Source organism: Bubalus bubalis, chromosome 9 (assembly GCF_019923935.1).
Source record: "Bubalus bubalis isolate 160015118507 breed Murrah chromosome 9, NDDB_SH_1, whole genome shotgun sequence".
Lineage (NCBI taxonomy): Eukaryota > Metazoa > Chordata > Mammalia > Artiodactyla > Bovidae > Bubalus > Bubalus bubalis.
Window position 1 is genome coordinate 44,910,415 of NC_059165.1, and position 24,432 is coordinate 44,934,846.

The window sequence follows — 24,432 nt, forward strand, 5'->3', positions numbered from 1 at the left end:
GTTAACTATTGTCACCATTACTAGCCCCTACTTACTGAGCCCTCAACCATGTGCCGGGCTCTATGCTAGCATTTTAAGTCAATTATTTCACTGACTCATCACAGAAATCCTGTATCACCACCATCACCATCATTATCATTATCATCATCCTCACCTCCATTTTACAGAGCAGGAAATTGCAGTTTAAAGAGTTTAAGATATTTGCTCAAAGTCATACAGCTAGTCGGAGAAGGCAATGGCAACCCACTCCAGTACTCATGCCTGGAAAATCCCATGGACGGAGGAGCCTGGTAGGCTGCAGTCCATGGGGTCGCAAAGAGTCGGACACGACTGAGGGACTTCACTTTCACTTTTCACTTTCATGCATTGGAGAAGTAAATGGCAACCCACTCGAGTGTTCTTGCCTGGAGAATCCCAAGGATGGTGGAGCCTGGTGGACTGCCGTCTATGGGGTCACAGACACGACTGAAGCGACTTAGCAGCAGCAGCAGCATACAGCTAGTAAGAAAGGGGAGGGGGCAGAACTCCAACCCAGGTCTATCAGATGCTGAAGCCCATGCTATAAGCAGTGCCATTTATCATCTCTAAATACGTGTGAGTGGTGGGGGTGGGGGGTGGAAAGGGAGATGTCTCTTTCAGGAAAAGGGCCCATGAAACCTCTCTGAGCAGGCAGAGAGGGAGAAGAAATGGAAAGGAAAGGGACCCCTGACACCCCTCCTAGGTCCCGAGGGCCGAGAGTAAAGAGCCTAAGAGCAAGCAGCCTCACCTTCCTCGTCTACCCAGCTCAGACTACTCCTGAATGCCATGCATTTTCAGAGGAACACTGACAAATCAATGCATAAGAAGAGGGGAGTGACTAGAGGGTGGGAAGATTCAAAAGCTACCCTTGTTGGAAAGGAATCAGGCCAGGGAGGATGAGGCTTAATCCAAGAAACATATTTTTTCAGAGATTGCTGGCCGATCACAAAACCTAGTAGCTCTTCCAGGATACACCGCTAGATCACGTTTTCCAGCCATCTTTGCTGTTCAGTGTGGCCATGGACTGAGTTCTAGCCAATGGAATCTGGGTGTAAATGATGTAACACTCCTCCAGGCTTGGTCCCTAATAATCTCCCACGTGCCATTCTTCATGCTCTTTCTCCTTCCGTGGTGAATGCAGAAGCCAACTGTTGAAGACAGCAGAGCAGAGTCTGGTCTCTGAATTATCACTTGGAGATGAGCCTCCTGCCAATCAAAAACACTGAATTAAATCCTGTGTAAGCAATAAATAAATTTGTATTTATTAACATTTTTTAAAATACACCCTGCCAAAGCAACTGGAGAATACTCAGAGGTGGAAAGTGATCATGATATTTAACTTTCAAATATCTAATGAGCCACCATAAGTTAAAAGATTTCTTTGATGTTACTCCAAGTTAGGGAACTAAGACTAGGAGTAGTATCTGAAAGAAGATTGATCATAACCCAGTATAAGGAAAACAATTCCTAAGAATCAGAGATGTCCACAGATCTGGCTCCTGCCCACTCTCCAGGGTCATGTCTCATCACTCTTCCCTCGGCTACCCGCCCTTTCTTCTGATCCATGAGCACGCTGAGCTCTTTCTTGTATCTGGGCCAGTATGTGTGCACATTCTTCAGCCTCAAACACTCTTCCTGACTCCCCACAGGCCTTATTCATAGATTCATTTAACAACTATGTATTGTTGCATGCCCACTTCACATCAGGTACTGTTCTGGGTGCTTAGAATACAGAAGTATTCCAAGCAAAACAAGTATTCCAAGCGAAACAGACAAAAATCACTGCACCCGTGGAACTTAAATTCTAACCATAGATCAACATTATAAACAATGAACATAATAAATGAATAAGTGATCTAGCATGTTAGGGGATAGGTTCTCTGGAATACAAATAGAGAGGTTCAGCAAGGCAAGGAGAATTGGGGGTTCTGGGCAAGAGGGGACGATGGTAAGACAAGCTACCATTTTAAGTACAATGGACATGGTAATGGCAGGCCTCATGATGATGGACATGGTGGATAAGGGGATGGCAGGCCTCATTGAGAAGTTGGATACTTGAGCCAAAACTTGAGGGAGGTGAGGAAATTTAGAGAATATTGGGGGGGGGGTAGTGTTTTAGGAGAGGGAACAGCTATAGCAGAGACCCTGAGTGGGAACACCCCTGAGTGTTTGAAGAATAGCAACAGGGACGGTGTGGCTGGAGTCGAGTGAGCAAGAGGTGATATGCTGAGAGTGGGGATGAAAGAGGCAATAGGGACACCTCAGGCTTCAGGTTCCATATCACTTCCTCCAGGACCCCTTTGTGAACCCCCAAATCTTAACTATATTTGCACCCCTCAATTCCATGATTTTCTCTCACAGTACATTTGTCTTTTATGACATTGTATTCATTTGCTAGGTTGCCACAACAAAGTACCACAGACCAGGAGGCCTAAAGGACAGAAATTTATCATCTCACAGTTGTGCAAAAGGAGGGACGAGGTCAGGGCACAAACTCTGAAAGAATGGCATAGCCTGAGGACAAAACATAAACTGATTAAAACCAAATGGGTCCAAGATGACAGACAAGTCGATTTCCACTAGACTTTGGGCCTCAGTATAGGCTCACTGTAATATATCAGCAAGCTAAATGACACACCCACAGGTGCCACGAAGGTTTCAAGGCCAACCATAAAGGTCAAAATGTTGGCAGAGGCCCAATTCCTGGAAATCCCAACCCCTTCCCCAAAATAGCTGGAAAAATCCTCCCACTCATTAGCCTATGGAATTACTTACCCCTATAAGAACCAACACCTGGGTGTTCTTTGGAAGGAATGATGCTAAAGCTGAAACTCCAGTACTTTGGCCACCTCATGCGAAGAGTTGACTCATTGGAAAAGACTCAGATGCTGGGAGGGATTGGGGGCAGAAGGAGAAGGGGATGACAGAGGATGAGATGGCTGGATAGCATCACTAACTCGGTGGACATGAGTTTGAGTGAACTCTGGGAGTTGATGATGGACAGGAAGGCCTGGTATGCTGCGATTCGTGGGGTCGCAAAGAGTCGGACACGACTGAGCGACTGAACTGAACTGAACTGATAAGAACCAACAACCCTGTACACCCTGGTGTCATTCGCACTTTCTGAGATGGCCCACACTTTGCCTGTAGAGCATGTTTCTCTCTAAATAAATTCACTTCTAACCTATTATTTTGTCTCCCACTGAATTCTTTCTACAATGAGACAGGAAGAACCTGAGCTTCATTAAGTTCTGAGACCTTATGTGATCTCAGTTAAAAGGTTACGGGTTCAAGTCCCAGTCTAGGTTTTGGCTAGATACAAGTACCAATCTGAGTTACATGATTTCAGCACCAAGGTGGAAGCAGGGTTCATTCCTACTAAAACAGAGAGGGGAGCATCTCTTCCAGGCCTCTCTCCTTGGCTTGTAGATGACCATCTTCTCCTTATCTCTTCACACTCTCTTCCCTCTACTTATACCTCAATGTCCAGATTTGCCTTTTTATAAGGACACCACTCATATCAAATTAGGGCCCACCCTAATGATCTCATTTTAACTTAATTATCTCTGTGAAGAGCCTGTCTTCCAATAAGGTCACATTCTAAGATACTAGGGATTAGAATTTCAACATAAGCATTTTGGAGAAGACAATTCAACCTGAAACAGACCACGTAAGTTGTAATTATGTCAGGTGAGTGTAATCTCCTCGGTTCTGTCTCATCACAACAAAGATTTGAAGCAACGGACATTAAAGCCCTCAGCATGTCACAGTTCTTGGACAGACTGTGTTACAGGTCTTGGGTCTCGAACAGACCGTGTTATAACTTTTAGACAGATCAGTGTTAAAACTCCGTGTTACAGCTCAGTTTTAGTTAGAAAATAGCAGGAAAATACATCCTCAAGGTATGAGGGCTGCTGCTGCTGCTAAGTCACTTCAGTTGTGTCTGTCTCTATGTGCGACCCCATAGATGGCTGCCCACCAGGCTCCCCCGTGCCTGGGATTCTACAAGCAAGAACACTAGAGTGGGTTGCCATTTCCTTCTTCAATGCATGAAAGTGAAAAGTGAAAGTGAAGTCACTCAGTCATGTCCGACCCTCTACTTGGTGCTTAATTAATATTTGTTGATCAAGTGAATGGCTGTTGGAATGAGTTACCTCCAGAGGCAGTGGTTATCTAACCCTGGAGCTGCTGGGACCAAGATTTGGTGGTCATGTGGTGGTGATTCAACCATCACAGGGCAAGGGGAGACAGAGTAAACTTGAAAATCCTTTTCCACCCTGGAAGTCTATAATTCCCTGGCATTCCTGAAACAAAGCCCTAAGTTCATTTTGTTCTGCTGCAAACAGACTGAACAACCTCCTCTTGTCCTTCAGTTCTGCAGAGTTCTTTCTTTCCATTTAAAATCCTCCTCCCTCAGGGCTGCCTCTCAGGGCTGTCCTGTGTTCTGTTGACAAATTAGAAACCCTATTGAGTTTCCAGCTTGATACTGCCCTGTTGGCCATTTGAAAGAACTACCAGGTAATAATTCCTGTAGTTTTAATGAAGCTGGGTTTACTCAACCCTCTTCTCTCCCCCACCCCCTTGCAATCTCCTTAACACAGCCAGTTGACTATGAAAGGACACTGCATAGTAAGTATAAATCTCTGGACAGAGACCAATAAAGCATCCAAAGTTTCATTTGGAAAAATGCGCAGCAAAACGGCAAAGAGAGCTAAGGTGTGTTGTAGACTTCGTCTCCACTCACTGCTCAGATGCTGATTTATGGTGGAATTTCAGGGATGTGATTTAACCTCTCTGGTTGCCTCATCCATAAATTGAAGATAACACTAATGGAGTTTGCATCATAACACAGGGATAGCAACACACTATGAGGGCTTACAAGCATTATTCTAATGTGAAATGTTTTATTAGAATCTAATGATACAGATTTCTTATCATCACCTGAAAGCCCTGTAAAACCTGGTTCCTGACTCTCCCTTCTCCAGCTAGTTATGTATTAGTTCCTTAAACACACAACTCCTTTCCTGACCTGGGACCTGTCTCCTCCAGAAATATTTTCCTTCCCAACATTTACCATTTGCTGATGCATCTTTCCCCTTAGTTCTCAGTTGAGCCCTTGCTTTCGAAGAGAAACTTTTCTTTTTTTCTCAGTCCTGCCTACAATGGATGCCCCTTCCCCACTCACTCACTACTAAGCTCACTCTCATCGCTATCTGATTTCTCTATAGCATTGGCGTGGGCCACCTGACGTGAAGAGCTAAGCTGACTCATTGGTAAAGACCCTGATGCTGGGAAAGACAAGGCAAAAGGAGAAGGGGGAGGCATAAGATGAGATGATTAGGTATGAATTGGAGCAAACTCTGGGAGATAGTGGAGGACAGAGGAGCTTGGCATGCTACAGTCCATGGAACATGACTTAGCAATTGAACAACGTTTTATTCACACTAGTCACTTGCTTGTCTGTTTCACCAGATCAAAGGGCCATGCCTCCCTCATTCACGAACCCCACTACTCAAGTGGTTCAATAAATATTTGTTGAGCGCATGAACAGATTCATTTCTAACAGTGGACAACTGGAAACAACACAGGAAGGGTGAGGCTAAGGAACTCCAGGTATGTGCATGAGTTAGAAAGAACCTAGTCTTCCTCCTGAGTCTCTCCTTTACTCTCACAACACTTGTGACACCAGATGTGTGGAGTTTTCCCCACCAAGCCATTGTCAATGACACCAGCTGGATGACCCTACAACTGAACATGATTCAGACACTGCCTTCCTGAAGATGGCATCAGATCCCACAGGTTAAAGGCTCAGCGCCATGAGACTACCCCTACTTCAGATGCCAATGGCAAGAAGCAGGTCCCCAGGCTACCCACAACTTCTGTCCAACCTGGCTACAAATCAGAGATTCTCATGACCTCTTCCCCTTTGGATTCATTATTTGCTAAAGCAGATCTCAGAACTGAGGGAAACACTCACTCACATTTACCAGCTTATTAAGTAAAAAGGATATGATAAACGATACAGATGAACAGCCAGATGAAGAGATACACAGGGAGAGGTCTGCAGGAATGTCTAGCACAGGAGCTTCTGTTCCCATGGAGGTGGCATGCATCACCCTCAAAGTACGTAGATACATTCACCCACCTGGAAATTCTCTGAATCCCATCCTATTGGAAGTTTGTGAAGGCTGCCTCACATAGGCATGATCAATTATTAGAGAGGTGGTGTGTGTGGCTGAAAATTCTAAGCTTCTAATCATGGGCTTGGTCTTTCCGGTGACCAGCCCCCATCCATGAGCCATCTAGGAGTCCACTCAGAGTTGCCTCATTAGAGCAAAAGACACTCCTAACACCCGAAATGCCAAGGGATTTAGGAATCCTGAGTCAGGTAAGTGAAAGTGTTAGTTGCTTAGTTGTGTCCGACTCTTTGTGACCATATGGACTGTAGTCAGCCAGGCTTCTCTGTCCATGGGATTCTTCAGGCCAGAATACTGGAGTGGGTTGCCATACCCTCCTCCAGGGGATCGTCCTGACCCTCGGATCAAACCTGATCAACTACCAGAACAAAAGATACTCCTAGTGCTCTTAGCACTTGGGAAGTTAGAAGGGTTTCAAAAGTTCTGCATCAGGAATGGGGGACAAAGACCAAAGTATATATTTTCTATTGTCTCACAATATACTTAACAAAACTCTGTAGAGCCATTCAAAATCATCACTGAGAAGATTATGTAGCGCTGTTTGTTCAGCGATTACAGTTTGTTTTAGATCACAAAACTAGGCACACTGTTGGATGGTCCACAGACGGGAGGCAAATATTTGCTCACAGGTATATGTGGAATGAACTTCTTTTTCATACGTTTCTAGAGTCAGCCGGGCCATGGTGAAGTGAGGAGAGGGATGTGGCACAACTTTCTGAGCCCCTATAAACTCACCTGTGGAGTTAAGCATCAGGAGTGGGGCTGCACTCCACATACCTGCGAGGAGGTGATGCCCCAGAGAGCAGGGGAAAGTCAGGGTGTGGCTACTGATTAAGAGAGGGAATATCAGTTCCCTGGCCAAGAAAGACACCAACAGTTACTACATCAATAAAGATCTCTCCTATCCACAACTTACCTTTCTCTGTTTTTAAGGCCACTGTACCTCCAAAGCCTCATTCAACCCTCGAAACTCCTCTTGTGAGGTCCTTGGCTATCATACACATATTACAGAATACACTCGGGCATTTGAAGAGCTTAGCCTCCTCATTCTTACCTTGAAATTAGGGATATCTATGGCATAGAATAATGCCTCTGGGGAAGAAAACCTCACCATGAATTTACTTACCCAGGCCATGTGAGATGGAATCTCGTCACCATACTGGAATGGTTACAGTGATACGAAGGCTAAACTACCAAGGCACACGAAGTGCCTGATCATAAAGACCAACAGGATGGTTCAAGTGTTCCCAAGCTTTCCTCCCTTGCAACAGAGATGATAGATGACACTTACGTGTATAATACACCTTATGTCAATCCTCTGGGTCACACACAGTTCCCAGGCACTAACTGGTAAGACTTTCTCACCTGGCCAGGGCAGCACCTTACAATACAACAAAGCCAGAAGGTGAGCAAGTAAATAACTGAAACACTTAAATATTTTCATAGTTATTAGCATGGGAAGCAGTTTTGCTCAGTAGCTAAGACACAGCCTGTAGTGAAAACACATGGCTTCAAAGATTGGTTCTAACCCTTTCTAACTATGTGACCTTTAACAAGCTGATCTACCTCTCTGAGCTTCCATTTTTATAAACTGGGGATAGCAACATCCATCTCATAGAGTCCCAGGAAGGACAAATAAGAGAACGCATACAAAGTTCTTTGCAACAGACTTGGCACATAGCATATACTCAGTGTTAGCTAAGGATGGTAGCAGCAGTGCCGCTAAAGACAACTTGAGAAATCCTCCAAAAATGACCACTCCACACAAAACAAGCTGGTTCTGAGTGACCTTATTCTAAGAGCTTTACCCCCAAAGAGTTGAGAATTGGACAGTTGGTATAATGAAGTTCAGGAAGAAACTGGATCATTCCATCAGGAATCTTGCCAATTTCTACTGCGTTCCCTCACTGAGAACTAAAACCCCATGGAGGGAGAAGAAGGAGAAACAGTCAGAGAACCCCTGAAGAGATGAGATGATAAATCAGGGGAGAGAACTTGGCATGCCCAACAAAACAAAACATACCTACAAATCTCTCTGGAAGGTCCCTGAAAGGAGGAAGGGTTTGGCCTTAAAGTACAGGTAAGATTTGGGTGGGAGGGGAGGAGAGAGGCAGGACAGAGCCAGATACAAGAAAAGGATGGACACATGGCCAAAGCAGAGAGTTTGTGCCAGAGACCTGTGAGCAAGGCCCCCTGCCCTCTTCTCCTTGCCCCTTCCATCCTCCTTTGCCCGTCCCAAAATAACTCAGCCCTTTGGCTAAGCTATCAGGATGTTCTAAGTTGGTTCTGCTTGCAGTGTTTCTCCAGCTAGCTAATTAAACATAGCACATTTAATTGAATCATAGTGAAACCCATAGCTGATGTCTCTACACCCGGAGGGGAAAGGCGGAGTGTGATGGAAACCAACTGTGTTTTACTGGTGCCAGCTACAATGCTGCCGGTGTTTTCAAAGCTCAGCATAAAAGGCATGATATTTGAGGCAATATCATGTACAGATTAGAGTAATCTCCCCAACAAGAGATGAGAAGATATCCCTTTTATACAACAACAGTTCAGTAAATTTTGTTTAGCTTGCGTAGGATACAGTTAATTACAGTAATTTATCAAAGTGGCATAAGGTGGTATTCACACACACAGAGAGTACTTTCCCACAGTGGAAAATCCTTAGTTTTATAGAAGCTGAAGCTAGTACTAATTGAATTTTCACTTGGGTAGATAAAATCTTTAACAACTCCAGAATAACTAAATGCTCTTTGCTCAGTGATGTGGATCGGGATGATTTACAACACCTTTCACATAATCATGCTAATTTTGCTTTTATATGATTAATTAAAACAATATGTTCATTCTTCCTAAAGTGGAAGTAGGGCACCCAAGGAGCTGGCTTCTATAGCCAACTTCCCTATCCAGGAATAGAAGCAGTGTTCACATATTGTCTTCAAGGAAGTGTCAAGTCCATGGGGCCCTAATGAAGACTTTGTCAAGTCCAACTTTGCTCTTTGGAGGACAGCAGAGGTGAGTCTGATGGGCAGAAAGAGGCTTCTAGAACTTTAGAGCTGAAAAGGACTTTCAAGTCAATCACGTGAAAAGCCCTCACTTCACAAATGAAAAAAGCTTTGAGAGACTAACAAGTTGTCCCCAGATCACAAGGCCCCATTTCTTGTAGAACTGATATCAGCATCCAGCTACCCTGAGGTTTAACCCAGTCTCCTGGAAAAAGAGCACTGGAATGGGAGTCAGCAAACCCAGGTTTAAGACCTGATTATGGACTTCCATAGTGGTCTTCACTGCAAGCAGAACCAACTTAGAACATCCTGATAGCTTAGCCAAAGGGCTGAGTTATTTTGGGATGGGCAAAGGAGGATGGAAGAGGCAAGGAGAAGAGGGCAGTAGTTAAGAATCTGCCTGCCAGTGCAGGGGACACAGGTTCGATAACCAGTCCAGAAAGATCTCATATGCCTTGGAGCAATTAAGCCCATGCTCTGCAACTTGGACTGCAAGGACATCCAACCAGTCCATTCTAAAGGAGATCAGTCCTGGGTATTCTTTGGAAGGAATGATACTAAAGCTGAAACTCCAGTACTTTGGCCACCTCATGCGAAGAGTTGACCCTTTGGAAAAGACTCTGATGCTGGGAGGGATTGGGAGCAGGAGGAGAAGGGGACGACAGAGGATGAGATGGCTGGATGGCATCACCAACTTGATGGACGTGAGTTTGAGTGGACTCCGGGAGTTGGTGATGGACAGGGAGTGCTGCAATTCATGGGGTCGCAAAGAGTCGGACACGACTGAGCAACTGAACTGAACTGCAACAAGAGAAGCTACTGCAGTGAGAAGCCTGTGCACCACAGCTGGAGAGTAGCCCCTGCTCGCCACAACTAGAGAAAGCTGAGTGCAGAAACGAAGACCCAGTGCAGCCAAATAAATAAATAAATAAAAATGAAAAGAAAAAAAAAGACCTGATTCTGCTGCTGACTCTCTGTGAGACCTTGCAAGCAGGGGTCTCTCACTTTCCTCCTCAAGGAACTGGGAAAATGATAGCACTTGCACCATCAATTTCCCAACATAAGAAGCTATGAGACAGATGAAGTTTATTACCAGGGCTCTTCCATTTCTAACCCCCACTTTCTCTTGAATTTCCCAGACCCTGTTGCTTTATTATCCTCTGATACTTAGAATCTTCAAAAGGGGCTCTCTCTTGTTTTCCCAGCTGGAGAAGCTAAAGGCTGGGGGACTTTAGACCAGGCAGCTACTTAGTGGCAAGATGCTTTGGAACCCACTACCACCTCCCTATGCAGCCTCCTTCCTGTGCCCATTCCCTTAGAATCCTGCCCTCTACCGTGGATGACAGTGGATGGCAACTCTGTTGGCTAACAATCCTAAACGCTGAGGGAGCCCTACTCATCCTGAAGCTTTGGTTCACCTTGCAAGAGGCTCTTTTTAATCAGGACGCCGGTGTTAGACTCCAGTTCTTAAGCAGTGAAAGACAGAAAAGACCTCCAGCACCTTTACTTTACAGATGGGAAAACTGAGGCCCAAAGGAAAAGAAAGTGCCATTTACTAAGCACCTCTGATATACCGGACATCACTTCAGGGGCTTTCTCAGGTGATCACATTTCATTCAAGGGCAGAAAGAACATATGACTTATCCAAGGGCATCTGGCTGCTAAGCAGTTAATCAAGACTCACTCAGGCCTGCTCTGTTTTCCATGCAAACAGTCTCCAAAACTTTCTCCAACATTTTATGTGTTGAGTGTGAACTGTTTTATATGTACTAACCTATTTTATATTTCAAATGAACCTCTACAGGTGGCACTACTATCCCTCCTGCTTTAGAGATGAGGAAAGGGAAGCAGAAAGGTAAAGTCACCTGGCTAAACTCACACAGCCAACGAAGCCGAAGACTGAGATGTGAATTCAGGCAGTGTGTCTCCAGAGCCCAAAATCTGAACCTCTGCACTCAACGACCACCTCTAATACACTGCCTCTCCTTAGATTTCTGTTAGAGCTGCAAGGCCTCTGGTGTTTGGACCACAGCTCTCTATGCGAGCGTAAAATAAAATCAATTAGGAGGTGCCAAGTACAGGCGTCACACGCCTTCAAACTGATAGCACAAAGACTTCAAATGGTCCTTCAAGAGTTCTTGCTTCCCCCAAGGGGTCACTGGTTCTGGATTCACGGATGCCATTAGCATAATGACAACTCTGCCAGCAGCCTCAGCCCCCGGGCTGCCTGGGTCTGAGTGAGTGGCTGCCTCCCAAGGCCTCCCTTCGGCTTCACGCTCCACTGGAGAGTGAAGACAGCCGCGTTCATCTACCCCAGCAGCCTGGAAACCCACTCAGAAGCTGCATGCCCCCACCCTGAGGCCAATCCACGGGAAGACCCGTGGGTTTCTCCAAGTTGGCCTGACATTCAAAAGGATGGAAAGCAAAAATAATAAAAAACACAGATGACATGGGATAGTACAGCAGGAAAAATGGGGGTTTTATCCAGATGAAAATAATCCATTTAGTGCTCATTTCAGCAGCACACATACTAACATTGGAAGGATACAGAGAAGATGAGCATGGGCCCCTGCCCACATGCAAATTTATAAAGCGGTCCATATTTTTAAGAACCTACTATATAGCACAGGAAACTCTACTCAATATTCTGTGATAAACTATATGAGAAAAGAATCTAAAAAAGAATGAATATATGTATATGTATTATATAATAAAATCACTCTGCTGTACACCTGAAGCCAACACAACATTGTAAATCAAGTATACTCCAATAAAAAAAATTTTAATTCATTCTTTCAAGGTTCTTATTATCACAATTTCTCACCTTCCCAAACTCAATGCTATGCTATGCTATGCTAAGTCACTTCAGTCGTGTCTGACTCTGTGCGACCCCTTAGACAGCAGCCCACCAGGCTCCCCGTCCCTGGGATTCTCCAGGCAAGAACACTGGAGTGGGTTGCCATTTCCTCCTCCAATGCATGAAAGTGAAAAGTGAAAGTGAAGTCTCTCAGTCGTGTCCGACTCTTAGCGACCCCATGGATTGCTGCCTAACAGGCTCCTCCATCCATGGGATTTTCCAAGCAAGAGTACTGGAGTGGGGTGCCATTGCTTTCTCCGCCCAAACTCAATACCTCTAAGCAAAGGTTCTACAATTACTGTTGCTGCCACTCAGTCCCTAAGTCGTATCCAACTCTTTGTGACCCCCATGGACTACAGTGCACTAGGCTTCTCTGTCCTCCACTATCTTCTGGAGTTTGCTCAAATTCATGTACATTGAGTCAGTGATGCTATCTCATCTCGTCCCTCTGCCTCCTCTTTCTCCTTTTGCCTTCAATGTTTCCTAGCAACCGGGTCTTTTCCAATAAGTTGGCTCAGTTCTTTGCATCAGGTGGCCAACGTCAATGCTATAGAGAAACAGATAAGATTGAGAGTGAGCTTAGTGCTGAGTGAGTAGAGGAGGGACATCCATGTAGGCAGGATGTATTGGCTGGAGCATCTGGAGGCACACACGTGGTGCCAGCCCCAGACTATCCAGGATCCCAGAGCTCAAACAGCGTTAGAGTCCATCCATGTTCAACACGGGATTTCATCTTGGCTTCAGTCTATGATCTGTCCTCCTAATCTCCTCGGGGACATTGTTTCTGGGATCAGTTCCTATAGCCTATGACACATGGGACAAGATGGTCAACTCCTCTATCTCCATCTGCAATTCAAAAAATTCCAAGGAAGTTACATGCCTTTTCCGGTGGCCAGGGAAGTGGGATCTATTGTTGCCTATCCCATCAGAACCATGTAGGATTTTACAAAAAACAAAAGGATGCATTGTGGTAGAACATCCCATATTTATATGGGAACCAGTGTGTGATGACAGAGTCCCTTTAAAGAGTGTACATTACCTGTCTACCTAGGTAGAGCCATAATATTCAACATACACACATGCTATTCAAGAAGCAATAGAAATGAACCATAAGTTGTATATGCTAAGCAGAAATTAAATTTATATTTTCTTCTATCCTCCACAGTGCCCAGCACAGATTAGTCACTCTAAGAAGGATCTGTGAAGTGACTAATAGCTTAGCTCTGGAATCAAATTATGTCACTGTGTTAGTTAGGATTATGCTTCAGTTTTCCTGATAGTTCAGTTGGTAAAGAATCCACCTGCAATGCAGGAGACCCCAGTTCGATTCCTGGGCCAGGAAGATCCACTGGAGAAGGGATAGGTCACCCACTCCAGTATTCTTGGGCTTCCCTTGTGGCTCCGCTGGTAAAGAATCCGCCTGCAATGCAGGAGACCTGGGTTCAATCCCTGAATTGGGAAGATTCCCTGGAGAAGGGAAAGACTACCCACTCCAGTATTCTGGCCTGGAGAAGTCCATGGACTGTATAGTCCATGGGGTCCAAAGAGCTGGACACAACTGAGCGACTTTCACTTTCACTTTTCAGTTTTAAAAAATAACCACCAAATCTTAGTGACTTAGTGCAGGTCTGAGTCTCGCTCACACAAAGTCCACGCAGTACAGGTGACTGTTCAAGGCAACTGTTCCCAGAAGAAACTCAGAGGCTTCACCATCTTGCAGTGTACCATCTGTAACACAGGCCCTTGGTCAACACGCAGCAGAGACTCCATGGGGGAGAGGCAACATGGGGGGTGTCTCATACTGACAATTAAGTCCTTCACTCCACAAGGGACCCATATCATTCTGCTCACAGCACATTGTCTAGACCAAGTTACCAGCCCCACCTACTGCAAAAAAAAACTGGAGAATATCATCTTTCATATGCCTGGAAGGAGAGGAAAACCAGGTGTGAGTTCTATTGATGGTTGTCTCCATCGAAATCAGTTAAGATAAGATTACATTCTATAAAAATTATATCCCAATTTTTAAATTTAAGAAGTTCCAAAGAGAAGAAAGTAGCCTAAAGCCTATTAATATGGCTTTTCTACTACTCCATCACTGAGCTCCATTCCCCACATTTCTGACTAAACCCATATAACAGCCCAGCAGAGACTAATTCCATTTGAAAGTTCAAAGTTTATTTATTTTGCACACTCCACTATTAGACAGAAATGACCTTCAAAATCCAATTGAGCATACAATCTTACTAGAGGCAATTGACAGTTCTTTGCAAAAGCCTTTAAAAAAAACATGCCTACTCTTTGACCCTGTAATTCCACTTCTGTGATTTAACCTGAGGAAATAAGCATGGATATGCACACAGATTTAGCTACAAGGATGTCCCTTGCAGCCTATTTGAAACAGGGAAAAGGAAGAATTAATCTAAATGGCAGCATGAGTGTTGTTTAAATAAATTAAAGTATGTCCTCACGCCAGACAACTATGTATCCATTAATAATTATACAGTGAAGGTGTGCTCATTAATATGAAAAGAGGCTTGTGGTACATTAAATGGGGTGGGGGGAGCAGGTTATCAAATGGTATGTACACTGTATATGTCTGGGAAATATTCTAGAAGAAAATATATCAAGGAATTAATAATGCTTGCTTCTGTGTGGGTGAGATTATAGGTGTTTTTATTTTCTCTTTTTAGCTAGACTATTATTTTATGCTATTATGAGTACTGCCATTGAAGTAAGAAAAACAAGGTAGTTAAATTATAAATAAATAATATCCTTGAGCTTATCACACAGTCACTGCTCATAATGGGGCTTTTATCTTAGAAATTGACTGCAGGCGATTAGGTTCTTTTTAGTCTTTACTGTTCACAGTCAGTATCAATGACAATAAGAGCAGGGCAATTTCTGGGAGATGGCACTTCCCAGTTTATAAGACCTTTCAGATTCAGAAGGCTCCGACAACTGTATAGGAAGGTAGGAAAGGCCCTGCTCTCCCACTTTACAGCTAAGGCTCATGACTTACCGCTTATCTGCCCAAGCGTGGAGGCCACACAAGAATCCAGGCCACTTCCAGGCCATGGCACTGTCCCAATCCAGGGAACATCACTGTGTTCCAGAAGTGCTGCTCACATAGAATATAAATGAAAAGTGCCCCCTGGAGGTGTGGAGTGTCCAGTCCTGCTCAGACCCTTACCGGAGAGCTGTACGTGCTCCTACGCTAATGAGGCACAGTGGGTTACAGGTAAAAAAGCAGCTTAGTGTTCAAAAGGTATTTATTGAGCACCCCTATAAGTCAGTGCTGTGGGGACACTTGAAACTAAGTTTGGCCTTTAGGCACTGAGAAGACATTTGAGGGTCCTAAACAGTAGACTCATATAAGTAGAGCTGTGTTTTAGAAAGAACATTCTGATAGAAATGAGTCAGCGAAAGTCAGCAAGACCATAGAGACAGTTAGGAGGCTGCTGCAATCATCTGGACAGGAGGAAATAAATGCCTAAACTAAGGCAGAGGTATCTGAGTGACAGACAGTATCAACATCATCACTATTTTGATAAGATTAGTAGGCGCTACTGTTTACTGAGCACCTATCATGTGTCATATGCTATGCTAGTGATTTACATAGTGAACCCACTCAACCTTCAAACTAACAGTAAGCATTATTATTATCCTTTCTCTGAGGTAAGGGTTCAGAAGAGTTAGGTCACCTGCCCAAGGTCACCCAGCTAGTATGTGGCAATGATCCCAACGTGGGCCCATGTAACCTCAAAGCTCATCCTCTGAGCCATCGTGCTAAAATGAGTAAAGGCGGGTGGATGGCAAAACGCATGCCACTGATGACAAAGGGGCATCATGAGTTCATTTCCAGAAACATGGAATGCCACAGAATGTCCAGAGGGATGAATCCAGGCGACGTGCAGAAAGGCTAGGACTGAGGCTGAAGCTTTGGAGGCCATTGGCGTGTAGGTGAAAGCAGGTGCCCTAGGAAAATAAACAGCTCACAGGGAGAGTGCACAGAGCCTGTTGCCCCAAATGGAAGCCTGGGGAACATCAAACTTTAAAGGCCAGGAAAGCTGCTTTGAAAAAGCAAAACACAATCAAGGCAAATCAGAAAAGAATAGCACCAAGGAAACAATGAGTGAAATGGTTCCAAAAATCATACTAAGCCCACACTAGACTTAGTGGTATCAAATGTTACATTCCCAACAATAGGGACTGATATTTTTGAGCACCGATTCAATGGTACTAATCTGAGTGCTTTATGTATATTAGCTCATTTAATCTTAACCACCTTTCCATAGGTAGACATTAGCCTCACTCTCAAATAAGAAAACTGTCCTGTCCCAGGTCCTATGGCTTACATTTAATGGAGCAGAGATTCAAAGCCAGGCAGTCTAACTCTACAGACAACACCCATGGCCTCTATAGTATCTGACTCTAGAGCTGGCATTCATGGTCTCTACACTATCTTGTCTTCCTCAGTAATGTCTAACATTTTCGAACACTCAGTATATGCCAGGCACTGTTCTATATACTAACTCAATCTTATAACAATAACCTTATTAGGTGGGTACCGTTATTATCCCTATTGTACATATGGGAAACTGAAATCACAGAGCAGCTTCCCAGAATCACAGTGGGTAGAACCATAAAGGTATAGTAGACCCATCCATCAGGAAATTAAAGAATTATCAATCAGCACGTGGTAGGTGAAGGCAAGTTGGCAGGAGTCCTAACCACAATGAAATGTAGAAATGAAAAGTCAGAGTCCAATGGGAACTAAAAAATTATGAAACTTCAGCACTTAAAGCGGCCTGGGATCTGATCTCGGAAGCTAAGCAGGGTCGGGCCTGTTTAGTATCTTGGATGGGAGACCACCTGGGAATTCCGGGTGCTGGAGGCTTATTTTTTTTTGCTTGGGGCTGGTACACTGGGACGACCCAGAGGGATGGAATGGGGAGGGAGGAGGGAGGAGGGTTCAGGATGGGGAACACATGTAAACCTGTGGCGGATTCATTTTGATATTTGGCAAATCTAATACAGTTATGTAAAGTTTAAAAATAAAATAAAATTTAAAAAAAAAAAAAAAAGTGGCCTGGGATATCTATTAATGCTATTCACAAAGTGCCAGGCACAAGGTCAGAGTGCACTTTCTGGCCCCTGTGCTTGTGTGATCCATAGGACTATTTTCATCCAATGAGCAGGGAAAAGATGTGACACATGTCACTTCTAGGCCCGCTGATTGCCAGTAAAAGACCCTCCAGAGTGCACTGTGCCTCTGTCGCAGCGTCTGTAGCAACAGTAATGGTGGCTGCTCCATCAACCTAAGTTCCACAGGAGGGGACGTAGGGACAAGCCTCACCTGATGCACAGTGGACATGTGGCATGCATGAGAAATAAACTTGGCTGGTACCAAGCCTTAAATGACCTAGGTGGGGAAACAGAGGGCCCAAAAGGACAGAGACTTGCCTAGCAACACAAAGCTGGATACCTAGAGGCATTGAGGGGCAAGAACCCACATTCAGCATTCCATCCAGTTCTCTCTCCTCTTTACATCCCAGAGTATCATGCTGCATCTTGTTAAGTCACTGCTCCTTCTAACCCAAAGCATATTCAGCTCTGTAAATTAATGCGAAGGCTACATTTTACTATTCATTGCCTAATTTTTACAAACTGTCTCCTAGTACAACACACTCAAAGCTCAGTTTTTTCCAAAAGGTATAAGGAGAAGGCATGGGGGTGGGAGGGTTGGATGGCAGAGTAGGGAAACCCTGCTCTATTATTTATAGAATCAAGGCTAATTTAATTAAGTTTTGACACAAAGTGCTCAATTTCGCGGACAGTTGCCACCCGTTCTTCCTGCAGTCTGCATCTCCTCATAGTAACTGACTTCACTCCATCTTCCTCTTTGATGTATGAGGCTATAAAACAGGGAGTGAGCAAGTCACCTTCGAAGAGGCCTTTTGTCATTGCAATAACTAGAAGTAATTTATGTGCACCTGGAATTTAAGTTCTCTGCCTCTGACTAGGCAACAGACTGAAATCACAATTTGGATGCTGGCAGCCAATCAGAAGGTCAAAGTGATTCTGAAAGGTATCCATCTTCTAAAATCTAGGATAAGGAAATACCAGGATCTATGCTCAGCAATTAGACCATCAGCAAAGATTTTAGATTCAGGCTGTCACTTGTGTATTTGGGATTCACTTCACCTTGCAGGTATCCTGTGACACCTTCCCCATCATGACCACCATCCAAGTCCCTCCTTATCCTCCATGACCATGTTTAAGTCCTGCCTCTTCCAAGAAGCCCTCCCTGACTACCCAAGCCTATGATATATATCGTATGCTATAATTTTACAATTCTTTGGGTACTTGTCACATTCTCCCTTGGTGCATGCTTTTTATGTTTGTCTAGATTCTGTGGATCATGTTTCTATAGAAATAAGTTTCAACTCATGTGCCAACCCTGGTCAATTAGTGGCTGCCCAGAGTGAGGACTCCAAGGTTCCATCTGGGCTCAGTGGTTAATAGTGCAATGATTGATTAACAAGGTCTGCAATGGGCATGACCAAGAAAAATGAAAATGTGTGGCATGTCTGCCCTCTGTCCTGTAAATAGTGACTTCTTTAAAGAGAGGGTCCATGAACTGCATTTATTTATATTCCCAGGAACATTTGCACAGGCACACAATGCATGGTCAAAAAGTATTTGATGAATAAATGTTTCCCATTTTAATAATGAGCTTACTCTAATGCATTAATCATATAAGTTCTAATTATGGTTTTATGAAATAGCCCTTAACACACATAAGTAGATTTGACTCCCATCAGAAATCTTTCCAAAGCTGGATTTTATATGAAGGATGGCTTTTGACACATCAGCCCCCTAAGGTTTCTGAATCTGCAAATATTAATACTTAATAACTCCTAGCATCTGTACAGTTATTAATGATTGCAAAGTTCTGTACTTCATTTGATTACCACATGACTTTCATAAGATAGAAGTTTATTCTCATTTACAACTTTGAAACAACTTGTTTAATAGCATAATGATTAGTCAGACCAGAAGTTGTAACCCAATAAATGTTTACCAATCCTCCAAAAATTAAATAAGCCCTTAAAGTCTAGGCCAGTGTTTCCTGTAGTCTTTTCCACTGTAGAACATCAGGGTTTTTGTAGGGTCGTGACATGTCTTCTTTGTGGTTAGATGAGTTTGAGAGACATTAATAGGTTTCCCCAGGGGTGGGACTTCTCAGAGCTTTTAAGACATTGATATACTTGGTGAACTGCAGAGAGGGCTCTTGACATGAAATACTTCCCATCGACTCCACCTCAGAACCCCTTTGACAAGAAGCACTTGAGTTTCACAAAACCTTCTGGACTCATCAAAATACTATCCTTCATCTTTATCTAAAATTACCAGCAAGAGCACTAAAACGAAACTAGTTAAAAGTGCTTCCACACTAACTGGCTGTGACCTTGAATGGGTCACTGAATTCCCAGACTCGCTTGCCCACCAGGAACACACAGATTCTAACAGGGCCTAACTCTGAGGGTTGTCATGAGGACTGAATGAGGTAAGGCAGGCAAAGTGCCTAGATCATGTAAGCATTCGATAAATGTTAGCTGATTTTTATTGCCAAAGAGGCAGAAGGTCAGAACAGAATCTATTTAAAAACAGAACAAAACACCGAAGGTTGGGCTCCTTGGGAGGCAGCCTCCAGGGTGAAGATTAGCCTGCAGGAGGCTTGTAGAGGAGTGTTCCTGAAGTCTATGTCAGGGGAAGGGAAGGGAAGAAAGAGGGGAAAAAAGTTGAGCTGTGAGACAGCCCAGTGAAAGTGAGCCCCAAAGGGAAAGACCTAGAGATGAACTGATCCCTCAGAATTGTCCCCAGTTGAACTGAGAAGGTCAGGCATGAATCTGTCATTGGATGTGGGTCACCCAAGAAAGGCCTCAGATAAGGCAGCTCAGGATACCAGCACTCCCAGCAACCAAGGCAAGTTCTCCAGCAGAGGGGTATCTGACCAGTGCACATAGAGTTTTGCATACACACACACACACACACACACACACACACACACACAAAACACAAAACAAAGCAAATGCTTCCCTGACCCTCTGGGAAGGAAAAAGAGCACTCTGTAGACATCAACCAAATCTAGTCATTTATTCACTCATCATTTATTAATGCCTACCATATGCCAGGCCGCGGGGCTAAGGGGTACTGATTCTATAACAGTAATAATAAGAATGTCTTCTCTTGACTTTTTAAAGCATGAAAATAAAGATGGGGAAACAGAGTCGGTAGAGATATCAAATCACTTGAAGCCAGGATATATTCTCAGGTGATCAGTCACCTGTCAGCCCAGTATGAAAAGGTGTTAATTTGAATGAAGAAAGGGACACAGCAATTTTTTTCCCCACAGCAATACATCAAGTTGTTCTCCCAGTGATTTCGCAAGCTTGGCAAACTCTGTGTGCTGCACGAAATTGAATTTCCAGGTTTGGGGAAGCCTGGGCAGGCTCGAGATGCATGAGGATTTATGACTTTAGGTACTTAAAATGCCTCCCACTATATTTGTTGTGACCTTCTTCCCTCTGCCCGTGGCCCCAAGTTAACCACAGCCTGGGACAGAGCAAAGGTTAAAGGCACACCAATCAAACAAAAGCAGCCCCAGAGAGACAGATCTCTGCCTGGTGGAGGGAGAGACAGCAAAGCCTTTCATATCCCCAGAAGCCCTGGCTGTGTTCCTCTCTGCCCTGGAGCAGCTTCAGTTCTCAGGGTCTATCCACCCTCCCTCCCCAGCCTCCCGTCCTCTCAGGACCCCTCCCATCCTCTGCATCTTGTCGCTTGCCTCCCTAGCAGCCCCTCAAGCATTGTTCTTCTCGAGCAAAAGACAGCTCTTGTCTTTCCCACTGACCTTCTCATCTGTTTATGTTGTGTCTTCTCAAGAAGCCAGTCAGCTACCCTGCAACTAAAATTTCACGTTTGTGTAGGATGTCATAATTTACGACACACTCTGGGCCTCACAATCAGCTGAGAGGCAGGCTCTGTAGAAATGATGACTCCCACTCCAGAGATGAGGGCATGGAGGCCCAGAGAGGCAAAGTTACTTGCCCAAAGTCACAAAGCAGAACAGCGAAAGCCAAACCAGCCCCTCCGTGCCACAAAGTAGCCGCACCCACTGTCTCTCAGCCCCAGGGACCAGGCCATGTGTTGGCAGTGTGCCTCACACTCGGTAGGACAAGTGATCCAAGTCACAGATTTGGGGAACCACCTGGGAATCCACAGGAAGGAAGGGATGGCCAACCCTGCAGAGGAGGCCCATGCATACACTTCTGCACAAACATATGATCCAACTGGAGCATACCTGGAGAAGCTAAAGGTGGTTGTTTTCCAAGCCAAAAGCAACTAAAATTTTTAACTAAAACAACATAGATTTTTTTTTTTAACTTCACTGCCCCAAGTGAACTTAGGAAATCCACGGGCCTCTGAGCCTAAATATTTTTCTTGTCAGTTTAAAGTTCTTGTTTTAAAATGTTCCCAGGCACCTGTTTAAGAACAAGCCCTTGGCAGGTGTTCATTCTACATTTTCTCTTTCACCCAGCAGATAATCACTGAGAACCTACAGTGGACCGGGAGCTGCGCTAAGTTCTAAGGATTCAGGCAAGGACCAGGCAGTCAAATTCCTGCTCTCAGGAGGTCTCACAGGCTGGCAGAATATTATGGTTATTAAACAAGCAAGTACAATGCAGAATTTAGAAACATCGCAACCTTTTGTAACCCTGTTGGAGTTTAATATAGGACAACTTCTATGAAGAGCAAATTGACAGAAGCTATCAACGTTTTAAATGTGCATAACTTAGGGCTCAGCAGATGCAAAAGTAAAATGAAACAAATTAAACTAAAACATCAGATACTTAAAGCAAGGGCAAAAGGGTACATATATGAAAGGGGAGAGGGACAGAAAAAGGGGGAGGGAGGGAGCAAGGAAGGGAGGAAATAAGGAAGAAAAACTTAAATACCCATCCAGAGGAATACAGCTTTAAAGTTATGGTACATTCAGGCCATTGAATACTAATAGTTAATAAACATATGCAATAGACTTCTTTGTACCAACCTGGGGAAATGTTTATAAAACAAGCTAAGAGGAGGAAACAAGCAAGTTGGGAAGCGGCGCATGTGTTCTACCTGTCTACGTATATGTGAGTGAGCACATCGCTCACTCTCAGTGCCCAACTCTTTGCGACCCCATGGACTGTAGCCCACAGGCTCCTCTGTCCGTGGGACTTTCCAGGTAAGAATACTGGAGTAGGTTGCCATTTCCTACTCCAGGGGCTCTTGGAGGGATTGAACCAGAGTTTCTTGCATCTCCTGCATTGGCAGGTGGATTCTTTACTGCTGTACCATCTGAGAAATGCTGTATAGGCATATATGAACAACTAAATGTATATCTATTTAAAGCCAAAGGAAAACATCAGCAAGGATACAGCCCAAACTGTTACCAGGGAACAATATCTCTGAGCAGTGGAAGGGGGGTGGTTTAAATTGATAAACCTTCAAAACTTTGCAAAGTAACCTTACTTTTGTAATTTTGAAAACCCAGTTGAGCAAAATAGAGTATTAAATGTTCTGAGAGGGGAAGAAGGGAGAACTGTCTCTCAGCACCAAGCAGGACTTACATTTCATTTCTTATGACTTTAATTTGCTTGTCTTTCAGTCTCCAGCATTTCCCAACAAGACCCCAAGCATCCTGCAATTTTTAACCCCACCTAGTGGCAAACAGGTGAATTTCAGATGTCAAAACTTAAGAGAAATACATTATTTTGCAGGAGGGTGAATGTGGTGGACTTCACAGCTAAATACTACAAAATGACTAGTGAGAAAAGGGGGTCTTCTGGAGCCCCCCTTATAACCAACAACAAGTTGCTGTGAAGAGAAAACAAGCTGAATATGTTACAGAGGCTGCTTCCCAGTTCACACACTCACTTGTGTAAGAAACATGTGTGTGCTAAGTCACTTCAGTCATGTCCGACTCTTTGTGACCCTATGGACTGTAGCCCTCCAGACTCCTCCGCCCAAGGGATTATCCAGGCAGGAATACTGGAGTGGGTTGCCATGTCCTCCTCCAGGGAATCTTCCCAACCCAGGGATCAAACCCGAGTCTCTTGTGTCTCCTTCAGTGGCAGCCGGGTTCTTTACCACTAGCGCCACCTGGGAAGTCCCACATATTTTTATTCTTTCTAACTCAGCTAAACTTCTATTTTGAGCTCTTATTCTGCCAAGAGGGCAGGGATTTATTTTTAGTCAATACAGTACCACTGGCTCTGCTCCCACAACCACTCCCAATACACAGTTACACACACATAACACCAGGACCAGGAGGAAGTTCAGGGGGAGGGGTCTCTGGGAGCCCGTGTGCTGGGAGTGGGGGTTTAGGTCTACGTAGGCTACTGTAAGGTGCCTCTGAGCCTTCTCACTGGGCTCTTTCTGGCCCAGCAACTCTCCCTTGCTTCTGAGTCAGAGACTCTTTGCACAGTCAGGTCACTTCTGCCTCCCTCCAAGACTGGCCATATCATCTTTTTCTCTTGCTACTCGCCTCCCGGGCTCCACCCAGGGGAGAGGAAGGGAAGGATGTAGGAAGTCTCTCTCTCCTAGATCACAGAGTTCACTGCTCTCAACACCTCCACCTCAACAGTCCCCACCACACCACAGGGGATCTCTGTCTAGTCTTGTAGGGCTCTGGGGAATGGTAAACCCCTCTGTGCTCCAACACTCCAGAAGTCAGCAGATGGGAGCACAAACACCCGGAAGCTCTGCCCCAACTTTCCCTGAGGTAAAGAGGTCTATTGCAGAGTAGGTTGCAATCCAGGATGGGGAAAAGGAAAATAAATGGAGAAAAAAGAAGAGGCTAATGTGCCATGTGCAAATGGTATAGCCAAGGCTTGGTTCAGTTCAGTTCAGTTCAGTGGCTGAGTCGTGTCCGACTCTTTGCGACCCCATGAATCGCACCACGCCAGGCTTGCTTACTGGTATATAATTGTCTGGGTCTGAATCTCCACTGCACCATTCACTGTGTGCATGTGTGCATGCTCAGCCGCTCAGTCATGTCCAATTCTTTGTGACCCTATGGACTATAGCTCACAGATATCTCACAGGAAAGAGTATAGTTGTCTTTGGTATACCTTGCTCTAGAATAAGCATTTCTTAGCATCCATTAGAATGGAAAAGGTGACATGATTAGTGCCTAGGAAATTTCCCCAAAGTCCCCCTAAATACCACTCCAATAAAACGCAACTAGATACGAACAGGGAATCCATTAGTCCTGTAAATTCTACATACACATTTCCTCCCACCC

General features: G+C 44.5%; 1 long non-coding RNA gene and 1 pseudogene across 4 annotated transcripts in view; one reads left to right on the top strand and one right to left on the bottom strand.

The window, feature by feature from the left end:
• Positions 1-925: 925 nt before the first annotated feature.
• Positions 926-24,432, bottom strand: part of LOC112586856 — a 55,440-nt gene continuing 31,933 nt past the window's right edge. For all 4 annotated transcript variants that reach the window (XR_006553260.2, XR_006553261.2, XR_003111325.3 and 1 more), the window contains exon 3: positions 926-1,224. This is a non-coding gene — a long non-coding RNA (uncharacterized LOC112586856). The remainder of the gene's footprint in view (positions 1,225-24,432) is intronic.
• Positions 11,727-11,827, top strand: LOC112587147 (annotated as a pseudogene).